Source organism: Pelodiscus sinensis, chromosome 4, assembly GCF_052426305.1.
Source record: "Pelodiscus sinensis isolate ZL-2025 chromosome 4, ASM5242630v1, whole genome shotgun sequence".
Classification (NCBI taxonomy): domain Eukaryota; kingdom Metazoa; phylum Chordata; order Testudines; family Trionychidae; genus Pelodiscus; species Pelodiscus sinensis.
In genome coordinates, this window is record NC_143055.1 from 104,943,321 (window position 1) to 104,962,604 (window position 19,284).

Below are 19,284 nucleotides of genomic sequence, written 5' to 3' on the forward strand. Positions count from 1 at the left end.
GAGACCCTGCACTCAGTGCCCAATATACTGTGCCCTCTCCGAGGCCCCGCGAAGCGCATACCGGCTGTGCGCCAGTTGCTCCCAAGCCGCGGCTCAGCTGAATGGCGCCGCGGCTCAGCTGATTAGTGCCACCGCAAAACGCGTGCTGGCTGTGCGCCGCTTGCCCCGAGCCGCCGCTCAGCTGATTGGCGCCGCGGCTCAGCTGGAGAGACGCTGCAGCGCAGCTGAAGCGGCCTCCATCCAGCCAGGGAAACGAGAGGGGGGAGGAGACGACGCTACGCACCGGGCGCGTAAGGGTGGGGAGCATAAATCCCTCCCGGTGCAGCGGGAAGTTCAAAAAACCCCAAGCCGTGAGAGGCAGGGGAGAGAGGAGGAGACTACCCGGACTGCTGGAGAGTGCAGGGATCTGGAGGTCCTCGTGAACGTCTCCTAGGGCGCTCAGATGCCATGAGTACAGATACCCCGCAGAGGGGTGGGGGAGGAAGGAAGTAGCCCAGGGCAGGGCGGTGAAACAGCCCATGGGCTGGCGCCTTTAGGGGCACAACCCCGTCAGCCGGACCGAGACTGGGGCGCAGTCTCAGTCCTTAGGGTCCTGGACTGGGGCCCGTGAGTGAGGGCGGGCCCGGGCCCCCCTTCCTTCCCCCAACCTATAAAAAGGGGAACGTGATAGAATCTGACGCGCAGCAATAAATTGGCCGGCTGAGAAAGTGGCTAACCACCCCCCGGACCAGAACATGGGAGGTCACAGTCAGCACAGCGTGGCGGCCATGTTTATTTTAATGAAGTGGGGATATTTAAATCCCTGCTTCTTTGACTATGCCAAATAAACTAATTTACATGGCTCTGTCGACGGAGCCATGTAGTCTAGACACACCCTCGGATAATCTTATGTGGAGTGCTCTCAATATCTCCTATGGAAGCTGTTCCACTCTGTATAAATACATAAACTCAATGCCAATAAAATAGCAAGAATAACTCAGTAGCCTGGTAGTAAGGGCACACAACTGGAAGGTGGTAGAACGTCCCTGCTCCAATGACTGATTGTAAAAATTGTAACAGCTTCAACAGGAGAGATTAAAAAAGACATACACACATACCCTGATCATCTGATATCTCAATGGCTCAGACATTTATCAGCAATATGGGAGACACAACTTCATCTCCTCTCCCTGCCTCATGCAGAGGAGTGGGATTGAATGCAGGCATCTCACATTCCAAGTAGATGCCCTAAGCAAAGTAAATCTTATAAGGAAGGCACCACTTCCTCCTCCATTCAGTTCAACTCAAACCAAGTTTTTGAAATTGTCCTTATTTGCCCTCTTCTACTCCTGAGTTTCAGGCTATCACTGTAACCACAGGATCATACCCATACTCCATTCAGCTAACTTGCTGTCAGTAAGAAACAGTAGCATCTGGATCTCATGTATGCTCATTTGTACAAAGGGGAAATCCATAACTTCAGACATTTTGATGGTTGGGGTTTGCAAGGCCAGTGTTTTACAACAACCATGAAAAGCTTTTGACTCTGACTGGGAACATTAACTTAAATCTGCTGCTTTGTTTTCTACATGAGATATTTGCTTGTGTTTTATGACTCAGTGTTGCCAGTTAGAGAGACCCTAAATATTGCACATAATATACTGCATGTGACAAATGCTACCCAGTCTAGATAAAACCAAGTAGACATCAATTTTTATTTACTCTTCAAAAGCAGAATATTATAAATTCCGTATTTGTTTTCAAAACCATGAGAGAGTCATTAAACACAATACCAATGACCTTAAAAAATTCAGAAAGCTAAGGAAACTGTGGCCAGTCCTGCTGATGCTGAAATCAATTAACCTGTTTCTGGGCTCACAGTGGTGTGACTATTGATTTCAGTGGAGATACTCCTGAGATAAATGATAAAGAAAGCAAAATCAGAGCCAATAAAAATGGTGGGACTGACTTTTAATTGGAACAAGAGCAGGTTCAGCATGGCAATATCTTTATCTAAATAAATCATGAGACACACACACAGACAGACAGATGGAGCAGTTAGAGTAAGATGTTTACTTGTTTATTTATTCATTCATTCATTCAGAGCTACAAGTCTGGTAGGCCTACAACAGCTCTTTCATTATACTTCAAAAACTCAAAACCCAAGTGGTAATTTATTGTACTATAGCCATAGCTTAATACATAGATTGAAAACACAGGTCAAGGATTGTACACAGTTGACATCATTACCTACAGTTCACTAGGGTAAACTGATTGCTGCAGACTAATAAAATAATCCAGCAATAACGATATCATAAGCAAGGTTTATTATAAAACCACGCCCCATGAAATAGCTTCGCCACTAACTACACAGGTGAAAAACAAGAAAATGTGAGATTTTTCATCTCTATTTGAAATATAACTGAAAGCAAATTCCCAAATCTCATTGAGGAGCCTTGGCAAAGTCCAGATTCAATATTTATAACAGATGGACATTAGGACCCTGATCCAAACTCAAATGAAGTCAAAAGAAGTCTCTCTGTTTATCTTAATAGGCTTTTGATCAGGCCCTGTGTTACCATTGGTGAACAGACTAATACCGGGTTATCTTTTGAAATCTCATTACATTTACTATTGAGCACTGCAATTCTGTTCACTTGTCTGAATTATTAAGAAAATATGGAGATTAAGAGAAGTAAACATGACTAAATAGAAGTGATTAAAAAATGTAACACAAAGAAAGGTGGTTTAGCAAAGAGCTTTTCCCAATATCTGTTTTCCTGCGCACATACAATGCAGTATCAACCTGTTCTTTCAAACTGTGCTAACAGTAAAAGTGAATCATCCCACAAAAACAGTACACTAGAAAACGACTTTAAACATGTTTTAAGCAGTCATTACTTGCAACCAAAGCCATAGTCAAGTATTAAGGCCCTCTATACTTCAGTTACCAAGATCAAACACATGCATCCATCCTAGGAAAACAAACAGATAAAATATCTTTTTGCCAGTCTCACATAATAAAATGACTTGTATTAATTTGAGTTAAGTATGTACCTTGGGGTGTGTTTTTCTCTGAAACAATTTTCCCTTACAGAATAAGCAACTAAAATATGTCAAATATCTTTGCACAACTGAGACTGTTTTAGGAGACATAAGTACAGGCAGTCCCCAGGTTACATGGACCCGACTTACATCAGATCCCTACTTACAAACGGGGTGAGGCAACCCTGCACTAGCTGCTTCCCCCCAGCAGACCAGGGAGACGCGAAGCTAGCGGACCCCCCCAGCAGACTAGGGAGACGCAGAGCGGCTTTTCTCAGCAGACACCTCAGCTTGAGAATAAAGGACTGAGGGAAGTGAGGTGTGGGAGAATAAAACTGAGCTCTGGAGAAATGTTTGGCTAGAGTTTCCCCTACAATATGTACCAGTTACGACTTACATACAAATTCAACTTAAGAACAAACCTACAGTCCCTATCTTGTACGTAACCCGGGGACTGCCTGTAATATTGGTGATTTCCTTTTTTTGTGAAAAGCATGAAACCAGAGCCAAAGAAATGTAAAGCCAATCTGCATTTGTAAACAGCTGAAATATACAAGAATCCTATTAATACTCTTTACTCATGCTTCACTCAAATGAAATTCAACAGTGCCCCACACCTGCAATTCTTTGACAAATCATTTCTAACAAAAAGTATGGTTATCTTTATTCAATAGCTCAATACTAACAAAAGGTAAGTAACTAACTGATCTGCATTATCATGATAAGAAAGTAGAATCAAGGGTGGAGTCACCTCAACTCACAATGGTCTATATTTGTTCTGCACTTCTCGAAAAATAATCACAAAATACTTGTTTATATGAGACAGCAACAAAACTCCAGTTACTCCCCTACTAACCTATACAAACCAATCCTTTGAGCTGGGGCATTTTAGAAATTGTGCAGGATTTTATTAATAAGTCTCCCAGTACGCCTTCTCAAAAGCTCATTATTACATTTGTCCTTTTATGAACACTTCAGTAGAAAGGCAGTTTCACTCCTAAAACTGGAGCAGCTTGGGGCAAAACCCACTTTCAAACCATTGCCTCATTCTCTAGCACGTCAAATAAAATTAGGAATTTACTTTCTTATGCGTCCAAAGAGTAGGGTAAATCTTTTATTTCAAATATATTTTCCTGTAAGGCAGATTTCCTGTTCTCTTTGAAGAACATTGGTTACAGTTGTCGTCCTCCTCTGCAGCTCTGCATTTCAATAGTTTTCACACAATATAACACATTCTCTTGGGTTTCTAATGACAACCTTACAACTGTTCTGGATAAAGGAATGGTCTGGGTAACACACACGCACATTTTCCTTTATCAATAACGCATTTTAGAGATTCTTCCCCTACTACCATCACCAAGAAAATTAAGAAAATTACTATTTGTTTCTCTACACAAATTTAAATATCCCTTCACTTCTTTCCCCCCCCCCCCCCCAAAAAGGAAACCCCTGCAGAAAAGATGAAAATCATCAAATCCATGCAAGACACGTTTGGAAATCTTAAATAAATCCACACCAGTCATAACTCTGCATCCAGCTACAACTCCCTCCCCACCACTACCAAGAAAATTACTGTTTGTTTCCCCACATCCTATGATACACAAATCCAAATATCCTTTTAATATCCTTTCAAGTTTGTTTGTTTGTTTATTTATGACAAAGAGAAGAAGAAAATCATTAAGTCCACCCAAAACTAGTTTGAAAATCTTCAATAAATCCACAACAGTCAGAGCTCTGCATCCAGCTACAACAGTATATGCAGAGCAAAGCATCCATGAGCCTGTGGTACATGGATGTTACAAAGATCAGAGAGGAAGAGGAGGAGGAGGAAGATCTGCCTGCATCAATGTCTGCAGTTTGCAAATCCACAGCACTTCCCTGCTGCAAGTCACAAAAGGAATTCCGCTAAGGAGCCTTAAACCCCTACAGCCTCCCTGTTGCCAAAAGATACAATACAGCCACTCACAGCCAGTGCCAGACTCTCTCCCTCTCTGCAGGGTGACCCTCCCTGCACGGAGAACAAGTCAGCGAACCTCCAAGCTTTCCTGCGCACAGATGTCTCCTATAGTTTGAGCTGACTTTCCAATGACAGCCTTCTTACTGTAATCCATGTGGTTGCTGCTAGCCAGTGCCTTTAGCCCACACACAGCACCACATGATCACTATGACAACATCAGAGACTCCCCGTAGGGTTGCCAACATTCCAGGATTGCCCTGGAGCCTTGAGGAATTAGAGATTAATCTTTAATTAAAAATCATATCGTGATGAAAACTCTAGAATTATGTCCAACCAAAATTGCCAACCTTGCCTCCCAAATGCTTCAAGCCATCCACTCAAAGGTCTTCCTCTCATCACTTGCATTTAAATTCTTGGGCATCACAGCAAGCATGGGCTCTGAATAAATCTGTGCAGATTCTTCCAAAGATTGCCTCGGGAGGCTAATAAGTAGTGCCCTGGGTGGAGACAAAATTTGCATCTGGGCCTGTATCTGCAAAAATGAGCCGTGGAGATCTGCATTGACATCTGTGGATGTGGATACCTGCAGATTTACAGGACTCCACCAATAACCTGCATGACTCTTAGGAATGTGAACAGATAACCGGGTGATGCTTGCTGGGTAACACTTAACCAGTTCCCCAGGAGCAGCCCTCAGACTCGCAGCCTGCCTCTAGCCCCACAGGGTCCCCAGGTCGGGCCGCCAGCTGGCCCCAGCAGCCTGCACCATGAACAGGAGCCCCATAGGCTGGGGCCTGCTCAAGCCTGGCTGGAGGAGTCCCCCTGCCCGGGATCCCACTTAGTCGGTGAACAAATTAACGGACTAATAGGGATTTTACATCCCTTATGATTCTACCGTTTCTTTAATTACAGGAATTTACCACTACGGTGGGAGATGGAAGACCCTCTGGTTGGCGGGAACCCAGAGGACAAACAGCAGTGGCAGAGAACATATGAAACCCTTCACCTGCACGCTACTGGACAGGGACCCAATAAGGTGGCAATCCCCAAATGAAGCACTACCTCTCCCCAGCCAGATGAGCTGAAGGAGGCAGAAGCTCTTGGAACTGAAGTCTTCCCAGCGAGCGTAGTTATGTCACAGCTCCTGGACCTATCATGGCACGTGACAACCATCACACCATTTGCATGTTACTCCCCTTCCCACCGCCAACTTTTGCCAGTCTTTTCTGTGTACAATGTTAGCTCCTTGGCTCAGGAGCCACCTCCTTCCATCAAGCACTTCACAAATTGGGCCTCTGGCACTCAATATCATGCAAATAATCACCACCAAAATGTGTGTGGGAACACCCGGAGTTTTTCCTTTCCCGACTGAAGCATAAAGCAGACACAAAGTGATGATTTCAGAAACATACATGTGCTTTCACATGCAAAACAACCTTCAACCCAAAATCATAGCCATCATCATCCTTAAAGAAAGACAACAAAATTATAATGGGAACATATTTTTGCTGCAGAAAGAAAAGCAGCTGCTTCAGAGTTGTGAGGGAAACTAATTTGAAGATTAATTTATGTGGTCAGCTGAGAAGAGACACTTTTAATTTTGTTAAAATGATTGAGAACCCAGTTCACTAATGTATTTTTATGGTAGTGAAATCATTTGAGTTGCACTGGTGTAAAACAATTAACAAAAGTGGTGAATCGGGTCCATTAATCGATAAAATTGCTTCTGCTGAGGACTATGGGAAAGGAGAATGGTGGATGAACAAGATGGTCTGGGTGGGGGCAGAAAGGAAAAATCCGCAAGGATAGCACTGAAAGAAAATAAATGGAAGGTTGGCATGGCTGGTAAAACAAAGTATGTGAATAGATCACAGTGACTTGCCAGATTCCTTTGGACCAATTTTATTTCTTTCAGGTACAGGATATAAAGTTATTCAGTAAGTTTCAAATCAATAACATCAGCAATGATTTTTCCACACACAGAGTAGTAAACGCAAAGATCTGAACCATTTCCCAGCATTGTCCGAGTATGGACATGCTTGCTTGGTACATCTGTGATCAGACACTCTTGTCATACAAAACAAGAGGATGTGTACACAACACAGCACAGTCTGGCAAACAGTAAGAGATTCATTTAAGAGCTGTGGCCATGGAAATTGTACTCAAGAATATCATAGTAACCACAACACTTCAGGTAAATTGGGGGGGGGGGGGGGGGGGGAATCTATTGACTTTTTTTTGTCCTAAATTAAATGGGGGAAAACTAATGAAAAAGCAGGAAGGTGTTTGGTACTTCATTCCTATGGAGCAATATGTAAAAGGCAAAAACAAATAAACTCACTTTAAAGAGGAAAGCTGGGTTATGTTACTTTTGAAATCATCCTTTGCCAATAGGTGTTCTGCCATTAATTTCAAGGGTACTTCACCAAAACAAGAAGAGTAGGCGGAGTCAACAGGTGACAATCAGCTACCAACTTAATGCTGTGAAGACACTGCAGTAAGCGGATCTATGTATGTCAACTTCAGCTATGTTACACACACTCAGCTACATGAGTAATTTAAGTTGATGGCTCGCAGTAGTATAGAAAAGGCCCTAGAAACTCATCAAATGTCTATAATGGAACCTCTTTTTTGTTTCTCCTCATTCCTGCACCAAACATTTTCAATGCACCTAAAAATCACTTTTTTCATTCTTTGTGATTAAATCAATAATGTTTTTAGCTATACAAAGTAAAAACAAAGTTGATCCTGATTCAAATTTCTTGAACAAAGTTTTCACTCAATAGTGTTGTTTTGGTGGGGGAGAGCTGCTAGACAGGACAGGTAGTCATGCTGTTGGAGGCAACCTAAGGGTATATTCAGATGGGTATCCAAAAGTCATGTGTGGCAGTGCACTATATATTTTGAATATCTGCCCACAATAACCATTGCTGAAGGAATGTAAAAGGAGAGGATAACTCTCCAGAGTCCCCTCATGGAGTAACTCTCAATTATTTACATAATGGAAGCTTTGCCCCTACTTTGCAGAATGAGCCACAGATGCCAAATATTAATTTGGCTGCGTGCCTCCATAATGGCTCTTTGCCTTTTGTGGTCGTTGGGCCACTGTCCCTCAGAGTGTGGTACCAATGGAAGCAAATTCCTCTACCAATGACTTTCCTTATGCATAGCTGTCTCCAAGGTCCCTCTTAAAGGGGTATCCCCACCCAGGAAAGGGGACTTCATAGGAAAGATAATAGATTCTCAGGCTGCATCATCTTCTTGAAGGAGCTTCCATTGGATTAGAAGGATGATGTACATCTGTCCTTTCATTCAATGTGGGTCCATCCTGACCCAGCTAATAAAAGGCTACCAAACTCCCCAAACCAAGCCTATACCTTTTCTCCCTCCCCCACACCCAAACCAGTAGATATAAATGCCATGACTAACCCCACATAAGGTCTTGGGAAGAAGGGAGGAAAAGGTGCAATCACATTGAATCTCTTCCTTTTTAGAGTAGGGCCTAGGGTTGCCAGATGTCTGGTATTGGTCCGGACAGCCCGGTATTTGCGGCATGTGTCCGGTTTAAAAAAAAAAAAAAAAAACAGAAAATACTGGACATGTAAAATGTCTGGTAATTTCTGTTTTTTTCAGACGGAAGACCCCTTGGGACATTCTTCTCCCACTGCATCTGGTGGGGGGAGTGTGAGAGAGTGAGGATTTAAAGGGGACATGACTTTTTTTTTTGGCGCGGGGTTGTTGGGTTTTTTTGGATCAACAACTTTTGTTTTTTGGGGGTACCCCCCCCCCCCCCGCTGTGTTCGGTATTTTTTGTGAAACTATCTGGCAACCCTAAGGCTCACAGGAAAACCACCTGAATCACTGTAAGAAGTGAGAGTTACCAAGCAATGTCTTTACTAGTTAAAATGATAATTAAATGATCCCTAAGGATATATCTACACAGCAGTTATTTTGGAATAATGCCTGTTATTCCAAAATAATGTTATGCATTGTCTACACAAGAAACATGTTATTTCAAAATAACGTGCTTCTTACTCCAACTTCCTGTAAACCTCATCATAGGAGAATTAAGGAAGTCAGCAGAATAGTGATTTATTTCAAAGTAGGTCCTGTGTAGACAGCACCAAATTTCAAAAGAAGCTGTGTAGCTCAAATTGCGTAGCTTACTTCGAGGTATGCACTACTGTGTAGACGTACCCTAAGTGATCCAGTACTTCTGAACAATATCAATGCCACATCTCTCTTTTTATAAAATTCACTAAAGAATACTACCTTATTTCCTCTACAAACAGAATGAAGTTCTCTTGTATTTGTTAATTTCCCAGCACTAGGTTTTGTTTTTGGTTTAATTACAATTCCGTGCAGCTCTACTTAGTATTTTGGACATAATTAGGAAATGTGCTCCATAGAGTTCAGCCATCCACATGACTCAAGGACATTCCATTAAAGGATCTTCCTAGAATCAAGACAGTAACAAGGAGCCTTCAAAGGAATACAGTGAGGAACTCCAAACACAGCAAGTAATTTTAATCAATCTCAGAAAAACAACAGACCAATAAAATTCAGATTACAAAGTACACAGCTCCACACAAGTGTATAGTTTGTCTTACTGAATCAAGCAAAAGTTAAAGAGATTGACTGATTTTTCTATCATTTGTTATTTCATTTTAATTATCGCTAAGATATTCTGATGCTATTTGGCAGGGGTAACTATCATGTTTTGTATTTTTCTGTTACCCTAGAACCGTGGTCACCAACCGGTCACTAGTGAGCTACTGGTCGATCTCGAGGCCTCGACCAGTCGCTCGCGAGGAGTCCTGTCAGCCCCGCCCCCATTTCCCTCCCACCCCCCAGAAGCCCCACTACTTACCTCGAGAGAAGACGGAGGTAGTGTCGGCTTCCGGAGCGCGGGGGTTTGGCTCCGGGACAAGCGCCCGCGGGGCTTCCCTGCATGGGTGAGGGGTCGGCCCCCTGGGCAGGCGCGTGCGCAGGGCTTCCCTGGGGGGGGGTTCGGCCCCGGGGCAGGCACGTGCTGGTTTCCGGGGGGGGGGGGGAGAATGCAGGGAGGAGGGAGATGCAGGGGACTCTCTGCCTCCACTGGCATCCCACTCCCCTGTCCCCACTCCCCTGTCCTCAACTACAGAATGTGTGTCCCCACTCCCGTTCCCACTCCCCGAACTCTGTCCCCAGCTACAGAACTGTCCCCGGTCCCCAACTACAGAATGCTGTCCCCACTCCCCGAACTCTGTCCCCACTGGCACTATATCCCCTGCTGCAGGAATCCTGTCCTCTGCCCTCCCAGCACCCTGTTCCCTCTCCCCTGCCCCCAGCCACAGTACTCTGTCCCCACAAAATGTATAATTATAAATGCTTCATTTTAGATTTGAATAGCATGAATAAAAAACAGACCATTTATTTCATAACTATAAACACGTGATTTTAATTGTATGTATCGCATAATTTAAAAATAAACTGTTTATCAGAGTGTGTAAGTAAGGGCTGGGGATAGCAAGTGATGGACAGGAGGAGAATAGAGAGGGCGGGGCTTCAAGGAAAGGGGCGGGGCGGTAGATCTTCGGCTGTTCTGAGATTTAAAAAGTGATCTTGGGTGTAAAAAGTTTTGAGACCACTGCCCTAGAACATCACAAAAAAGGCAAAAAGAAAAATACAATTTAATACCAGTTCATTGCAGTTCTGCTTGTTCACAGAACTCCTGGATATTCATCAACTTTTGGATACCTTTAGCAGGGGTTCCCAAACTTTTTGACATGGGGACCAGTAAATCCATTCACGAGTTTTTGGAGGACCAGTAACACTCATTTGCATATTTTCATATTCATTAAACAAATGATGAATATTCAAATAAGTTGTTTCTAGTCCTCTCAAAGCCCCCAGTGCCAGCATTAGCTAAGCTTTTGATACAGTCACCCACAATATTCTTGCCAGCAAATTAAGGGAATATGGATTGGATAAATGGACTGTAAGATGGATAGAAAGCTAGACCAGGGCTAGACCAGGGTTTCCCAAATTTTTTACTTTAGTTGGAACCCGTTTTTTTTTTAGTACTGTTTTTTGCAGCCCAAAAATATAAAACACACAAAAAAAAGAATGAAAAATGAATACATTTTCAGTTTTCACACGGCTACATCCTCCACCCAGCCTGGGACAGGGCTTGGGGGACCCAGTGCTGCATGGGCACTCCAGGAGGTGGGAGCAGGAGCAGACTGGGGGTAGGGTAGCTGTCTAGGAGGGAGGGTGCAAGGAAGGGTAGGGTTGCCAGGTGTCCGGTCTTGTACCGGACAATCTGGTATTTGAGGGTTTTGTCTGAGAAACAAATTGAGAAATTACCAGACATATAAAATGCCTGGTATTTTCTAATTAGATAAGTTTTATTATAATTAGGTGTATCAGTCCTTAGCTGCGAACTGCCTGGATAGTAGAAGTGCTCATGCTGCCTGAGTGTGTCTACCTGCCAGGCAGTTCGCACCTACCAGAGGGAGGGTATGTGGGGGGGGGGGGGGCGGGAGAGAAGGAAATAGAATCCCCAGGCAGACTCACACCTCTGCCAGGGTCTGTAGGGTCTGCATGTGCCCAGGTCAGTCCTGCTTCCCCCCCCCCCCCGCCCGCCTTCTCCTCCCGATCTCCCAATCAAGCCCTGCTGCCCCCGTCCAGCCTTGCTTCCAGCGGCCAGTTCCCCCCACCTCCCAACAATCTCCCCTGGTCAGCCCTGCTCCCCCAACAACCTCCCCCCCCCAGCCCAGCTGCCCCCGTCCAGCCCTGCTTCCCACCACTGGTTCTCCCGTCCTCTTCCTCCTGTTCTCCCCTGGCCAGCCCCCCGTCCAGCCCTGGCTCCGCTGCCTGCCCTCCCCGATTTCTGCTGGACAGCCCCACTGCCTCCAACCCTGCTTCCGCCACCTGCCCGCCTGCCCCCCACCCCATCTTCACGGGACAGTCCCGCTACCCCCAACCTTACTTCCGCCCCCCGCCAGGGCCCCCCATCTCCGCAGGACAGTCCCACTGCCCCCAACCCTGCTTCCGCCACCCACTCTCCCCCTCCCCCCCAATCTCCGCAGGACACCCCTGTTGCCTCCAATCCTGCTTCTGCCGTCTGCCCGGATATCCATGGGACAGCACCACTGCCTCCAACCCTGCTTCTGCCACCCGCTCCCCTCCTTCTCCCCCTATCTCCGCGGGACAGCCCCATTGCTGCCAACCCTGCTTCTGCCGCCCGCCTGCCTGGATCTACGTGGGACAGCACTGCTGCCTCCAACCCAGCTTCCGCCGCCCACTGTCCACCCACCTGGATCTTCATGGGATAGCCCTGCTACTCCTTTCCCTGCTTCCACCAGCTGCCCACCTGCCTGCCCTGATCTTCGCGGGACAGCCCTGCTGCCCCCAACCCTTCTTCCTGGCAGCAAGTTCTCCCTTCCCTCCGCTGCCACCTTCTCCCAGCCCGCCCTGCTCTGCTCCCTTACCAGCAGCCACGCTGAGGCCTGGTTTTTTTTTTCCCTGTGGCCCATTACCGGGCCACAGCCCATAGTTTGGGAAACGCTGTCCTTTAGGATTTACATTGAATCCTCACTCTTACACACAGATTTCACTGGAGGAAACTTCTGGATTTTTAAGAACTCCATATTTTCTAAGGTTTTCAAATGCCACTGCCCTTAAAAAACAATTAGTAGACCTGTGGCACCTTAAAGATCTTCAAAACTACAATTTCACTAAATACTTTTTCCTTTTAGGCTGGTGGAGATTGGGGTCAGGTAACGAATTTTCTGGGGATGAAAATCAGCAGATACCAAACACAAGTAGTCAAGACAGAGAGAGAGAGGTTAGAGCATCTGCAGCTTGTGTTTGTTTTCCATTTCTAATAGCTTTTAAAGCACTCTATTCCGCTTATTAAGGGCTAAACTGTATTTTGTAATATGAGCTTCTCATTAGTATAACAATAACAAAAACAAAAACCCCTAACCATCTCTATCTAGAACATTGTGGGTTCTGGTTCCTTTAATGGGACTGTACTTGATGGGCGATATGAAAACATTAATTGCCTGTCAGCCTGACTCACACTAATGGACTATCAAACTGCTGTTTTTCCACTCACTCTTAATGACTGGTTGCAATGGAGATGGGTGCTCGATGTGCAGCAATGCCATCTTCTGGCATGGTTCCTGTGAGAAAGGGAACACACTGAATACAGTTAAAAGAAAGCGCCTTTTCTGTGAAAACAGAAACTTGAGCTACACAATAAATCTCAGATTTTTCCCTTTCCACTACACACGTACAACTGGACTCTGATTATTCAAGGGACCGAACTAAAACAGAGAGGGAGCCCACACAGTGCGGGACTGGAACAGGAAACTCACTCACAGGGCTCTTACCAATGTATTTACTGTGTCCAAGTGTGGAGATTGCTGATGATTCATACATAAACACACACAAATAAATCACAGGGGGGGGGGGGGGAGATGCTTGCTGATACAGATGCCCTCCATACAATGGAAGATTCATACTGGGAACGGGGCAGGAGGTTGGGGTACAGAGCAGGACAGCTGAGTGGAACAACCACTGCACATGACTATACACTATGGAAGTGGTCTCTGCATCAGCAAACATGCTAGGCATGTCTATTTATACCTATTTAACATGAAGAATTTGTGTTCTCAGAAAAAAAAACCACAGCAAAAAAGTAATGGGGAAGAACATATCACAGTCACATAATTTAAAGAAAGCCCTATAAAGCTCGCAGTTAAGTCTAACAGTTCTGTTCCCATATTCTCATACATCCTGTCCATTGGTAGGTAGCAGACTTACTAAGAGGTGCGGTGGATCTGGGCACTGCCCTGAATTAGGGCCTCCAGATTTGACAGTGACATGCTGTCCAGGCTTCACCCGGGATTTGCAAGGCCCAACCTGCGCAACACCTTGGAGTGTTCCAGAGCATAGGTTAGTAGGAATGAGCATGGAACTGGTCAATTCTTGAAGTGCACTTCTACACTGCAAAGTAACTCCAGAAAACATGATGTCATGGGACTCCATGATTATTTTCTCCCCGTCATTTAGTACAAAAATCACTATCTGATGTTTTACAAAAATGCCAACCCTCCGAACTCAGCCTGAGCTCAGAGTTTTAGATTCTCTCTCACTCACACTGCATCACCAATAGTAACGATTCCTAGGGCAAATAAACCTATGGTTATACTAGAGAGCTTATGACAATGCCACTCTAAATTCTCTACTGCAGGCCTGGACAAAATACCCAGATCTGGCCCACGGACACATCAGGGAGCCTCGGGCAGACTCTCTGAGGGTATGTCTACACTACCACCCTAGTTCGAACTAGGGTGGTTAATGTAGTCAACCGAAGTTGCAAATGAAGCCTGGGATTTAAATATCCCAGGCTTCATTTGCATCTTGCCGGGCGCCGCCATTTTTAAATCCCCGGTAGTTCGGACTCCGTGCCCGCAGCTACACGCGGCACGGAGTTGGTAGTTCGAATTAGGCTAATTCCAACTACCGTTACTCCTCATGGAACGAAGAATGAAGAACGTAGGGTTTAGGTGGGGAAAGGGGCTCCAGTTTTGGAGAAGTGTTCAGGGCTGGGGGTTTGTGTACAGGAGGAGGTGCACACTCTGGGCGGAGGCTTTGGCGTGAGGCTGAGGATGAAGACTGTGGGCTGCAGAAGGGTGCTCAGGGCTGCGGTGGGCTCAAGGTGTCCCACCGGGGACAGCCAGGAAGGGCCCCATGTCCCCAGCCGTGACACTTAGGTGCTGGGGCTGGCAGGGAGGGTTTCCTCTCTGCAGGATGCAGTAGCTCCTGCTGAGACTAGCAAGAATGGTTCCTCTCCAACATCCCCAGCACCGTTAGGGCTTGGAGAGAGATACTTTTTCCCGCTGAAGCCCTGAGCCCCAATGCAGGGCTTAATGGGAAGCTACACTTCGGGAAGGATAGATGATAATAAATGATGTCAAGAAGACTGAAGTGCTTAATGTCTATTTTTCTTCAATCTTCACTAAAAAGGTTAATGGTGATCAGATACTCAGCACATGTAATATTAACAACAGAGGAGAGGAACCCAAGACAACACAGGTAAGAACAGGTTAAAAATATTTAGAGATGTTTGAGATATATATTTTTTTCAAATCACCAGAGCCTAATAAAATGCATCCTAGAATACTCAAGGAGCTGAGGCATCTGAGCCTTTAGCTATCATCTTTGAACAATTATGGAAGTCAGGAGAGATTCCAGAAGACTGGAAAAGGGCAAATATAGTGCCCATCTATAAAAAGGGAAATAGGAACAACTCAGGAAACTACAGACAAAACAGTTTAAATTCTGTGCCAGGGAAGATAATAGAGCGAGTAATTAAGGAATTCATCTGCAAACATCAGGAACAAAATAAGATAAGCAACAGCTAGCATGGATTTATAAAGAACAAATCTTGCCAAACCAATCTGATAGCTTTCTTTGATAGGATAAAAAGTCTTGGGGGATAAGGGAGAAGTGGTGGACGTAGTATACCTAGACTTCAGTAAGGCATCTGACATGATCTCACATGACCTTCTTATCAATAAACTGGGCAAATACAACCTAGATGAGGCTACTATAAGGTGGGTACATAACTGGATGGATAATAGTTCTCAGAGTTGCTCTCAACTATTCGCAATCATGCTAGAAGAGCATAACAAGTGCGGTTCCGCAGGAGTCTGTTTTGGGACCGGTTATGTTCAATATCTTCACCAACGATTTAGATGATAGCATAGAGAGTATGCTTATTAAGTTTGCAGATGATACCAAGCTGGGAGGGGTTGCAACTGCTTTGGAGGATGGAGCCATAATTCAAAATGATCTAGACAAACTGGAGAAATGGTCTGAGGTAAATAGGATGAAGTTTAATAAGGACAAATGCAAAGTACTCCACTTAGGAAGGAATGATCAGTTTCACACATACAGAATGGGAAGCAACTGTCTAGGAAGGAGTACAGCTGAAAGGATCTAAGGGTCAGAGTGAACAACAAGCTAAATATGAGTCAACAGTATGACACTCTTGCAAAAAAAGCAAACATAATTCTGGGATGAATTAACAAAAGTGTTGTGAGCAAGACACAAGAAGTCATTCTTCCCCTCTACTCAGTGCTGATTAGGCCTCAATTGGAGTATTGTGTTCAGTTCTGGGCACCACATTTCAAGAAAGTTGCGGAAAAACTGGAGAAGGTCCAGAGAAGAGCAAGAAAAAAGATTAAAGGTCTAGAAAACATGAGCTATGAGGCAAGGCTGAAGGAACTCAGGAAAAGCTTCCTGCCTGTCAGGGTGGTTAAACACTGGAATAAATTGCCCAGGTAGGTTGTGTAATGTCCATCACTGGAGATATTAAGAGCAGGTTAGACAGACACCTGTCAGGGATGACCTAGACCATGCTTGGTCCGAGGGCAGGGGACGGGACTTGATGATCTCTCAAGGTCCCTTCCAGTTCTAGTGTTCTGTGATTCTATGACATTCAAGTTGGCAGGGCCTGATGAAATGCATCCTAGGGTTATTAAGGAATCAGTTGAAGCAGTATCAGAACAGTTATCAATTATCTTTGAGAATTCTTGGGACATTCAGCATTTGGTAACATATACAAGCGAAAGTTGTTTACCTTTCAGAATTTTTGGTTTCTTCTTTATGAAAGTTAACAAAACATTGATCACAAAAATACTTAGCTTTTATGGTACTAGTCATCCTTAGATTTTTAAGCACTTCACAAAGAAGCTCTAACACCACAACAAAACTCTAATGGTTCTTCAGTGCTATCAGGAATAAAAACCAATGGAAATGTATGCTTGTCAATGTATGAAATGTGCAAGTCAGCTAACCTGACTCTCAACACATCAAGTGAGCATATATGTTCTGTAAGGAAGGATCACTTCCACACAGTTACTCTTCAGAGCAAAGCGGCTTTTTAAGAACCTAAATAAGAATTAAGGATTAAAAAAAAAAAAGTGAGAGGACCAACCAAGTTAAATAATAATGTTTTGTTTCCATTTTAACTTTCCCGCATACCCTTTCCTCATCCCCACTTGTTTTTTCCAATTTGTCTTCTGCTTTTCTCTTCTCTCCGTACCCATATTTTTTCTTTTATACAAAAACATTCAAAAGCTTTTGTAAGCACTCTGAAAAAGATATCAAGGAAACTTCCCTCATCTCTTTCTGCTGGGCTTAGATATTGTATCTTACTCCCTTCTTTACCCCCACCACCCTCAATGCCTGTAGACACAGCAATCAGCTCTGAACTGTCCATGCTACTGCCCAGGTGTGCAGCTGCAGGCTTGTAACAGAGAGAGAGTTATTCAGCATTGCCAGCTCCTGTGATTTTATCATGAATGTCAAGAGTGTTTGTCTCAAGCCTGAGCAGCTGGAATCATATTACCTGCGAATTTTAACTCATTTAAAAAGTAAGTTTCTAGCCCGTGTAGCTAAAGAGAAAACCTTGAGAAGAAACAGCCATACATGTCAGAAAAAAGGGCAAATAATTACATAAAAAATCATTATCTATTGAAAGTATTTTTAAATGCCCAGTCCCTCCTGTTGACAAAGTCTGAAGGAGCATTCACACTTGGAAGTAAGGGAAGTGTGAACACTGCATATTGTAACTCAGACTTACTGGCCTCCAGCTGTTGATCCAGACTGGTCCATTGTGAACACTCTGGCAAGCACTTTGAACTCCAATACTCATTAGCCAAGTGAGAAGATGATCAGGGAACTTTTGAATATTCACGTGTTCTTGGAGCACTCTAAAGACAGCACCATTGAGCATGCATGGCCAAGGTTACAAACACCTCCAGAGTGGAATGTTCAGAATACAGTGGATCTGATAGCTGGGGGAGGGAGAGTTTGTGCAGGCAGAGCTCCAAACCAGCAAAAGAAACCCTGATATAAATCTAGGTCAAAGTCGCATAGGGCATGGTAGGTAAGGACTACACCAAGGACGCACAGCAATGCTATGTGAAAATAAAGGAGCTTAGACAAGCATACCATGTGACAAGGCTGATTCTGAGCTACAGATATGAGAGGCTGATGACATGACCCATAGCCAGCTACACCATTTTCATCCCATGAAGCACTGAGAGCCTGGCCCAGAATTCTGACCTGCTGCAGGGACTGTGGGATAGCTTCTTGAGTTGATTCAACCCCTGGAGGTGGGAATGTGTACCGTCAACCATAGCCACTTAGTGGGGACATGCAAAATTGCTTTTGCTAAATTGGATGCTCAAAGTTTGTAGTTTAGAAATGCCCTCTGATAACGCAGTTTAACGTGTATTTTCTTCAGAAAAGCTTTTGCTTATTGGACTACTCCCTAACATCCTTAGTTGGGGCTTCCCATAGGTAAGATTTACTTTTCTGGGGTTCCAGAGTTAGTGGATTTTATGGACCCCATTAGGCTCTCATGTGGGGAGGAAAAAGGGGGTTCATTGTGTGGGACAGGGTTGCCAATGTGTGGGATAGGGATGGGGTGCAGAGTCAGGCTGCAGGTAGGGTCTCTGCTCAGAAGAGAGGGTGCAGGAGGGGGTTTGGAGTAGGGAGTCTGGCTAGGAGGGAGAGTGTCATAGCAAGCTGGGAGTGCAGGGGGGAGGGGAGTGAGTGAGGGGCATTTGGGTCTGGGATGCTTGCCTGGCGTGGCATCCCCTTGAAGCAGGGAAAGCCTCCAGACAGCACACTGCCATTTCCCCAGTGGGTGGGAAGGGAAAGGGAGCTCAGTCTCTCCCTCCCCATCCCAGCATGCAGTGGGGATCCTAGCACAGCAAGGGGCTGCAGCACTAGGCTGGGCTTCCCGCTGGGAGAGTGTGTGTGAAGAAACCCTGACCTTCCCTGCCAGACCAGGCTCCAAGCCATTCCCCCAGTGGGGTGGGGAGGGGCAGAGAAGAGAGAGCGGCAGCGCATGATGGGGCACCAAGCTCGAGCATGCCCCAAAGGGATTGCAGCGCCCCACCTGGGTTGCACATGGCCCCTGCCAGCAGTTCAAAAATGCCAACGTCTGGGACAGCTATTCAGCGCCTTTGCCTCAGACCTGGGCACTCCTCCCCTTCCTGGCAGCAGCGGCCGCTGCAACAAGCCGCCACCTGCACCTGTGGAGGAGAAGGCCGCACGACCAGACCAGGACCCACGTTACAGAGGCAGTCCTATGGGAGAGGCAAAGGGCTGCGTGGTGCATGGGCAGTGGGTGGAGTGGCCAGAAACCATGCTCCTCCAGAAGTCCACCCCAGCCTGCAAAGCTTCAATGGGAGCTGCCTATGCACTCTGGGGAGGTAGGGAGGATGCTCTGT

The 19,284-nt window shown here is 45.2% G+C and overlaps 1 protein-coding gene across 3 annotated transcripts in view; it reads right to left on the reverse strand.

Moving 5' to 3' along the window:
- Positions 1–19,284, reverse strand: part of ANK2 (ankyrin 2) — a 592,965-nt gene that overhangs the window by 528,518 nt on the left and 45,163 nt on the right. Inside the window, exon 1 of one of the 3 annotated variants that reach the window (XM_075929765.2) lies at positions 4,991–5,135. The exons of the other annotated variants lie outside the window; for them this stretch is intronic. The gene's annotated coding sequence lies outside the window, so the exon portion shown is untranslated. Of the gene's footprint in view, positions 1–4,990; positions 5,136–19,284 lie in introns of those variants that run through there. 3 annotated transcript variants of the gene reach the window in all.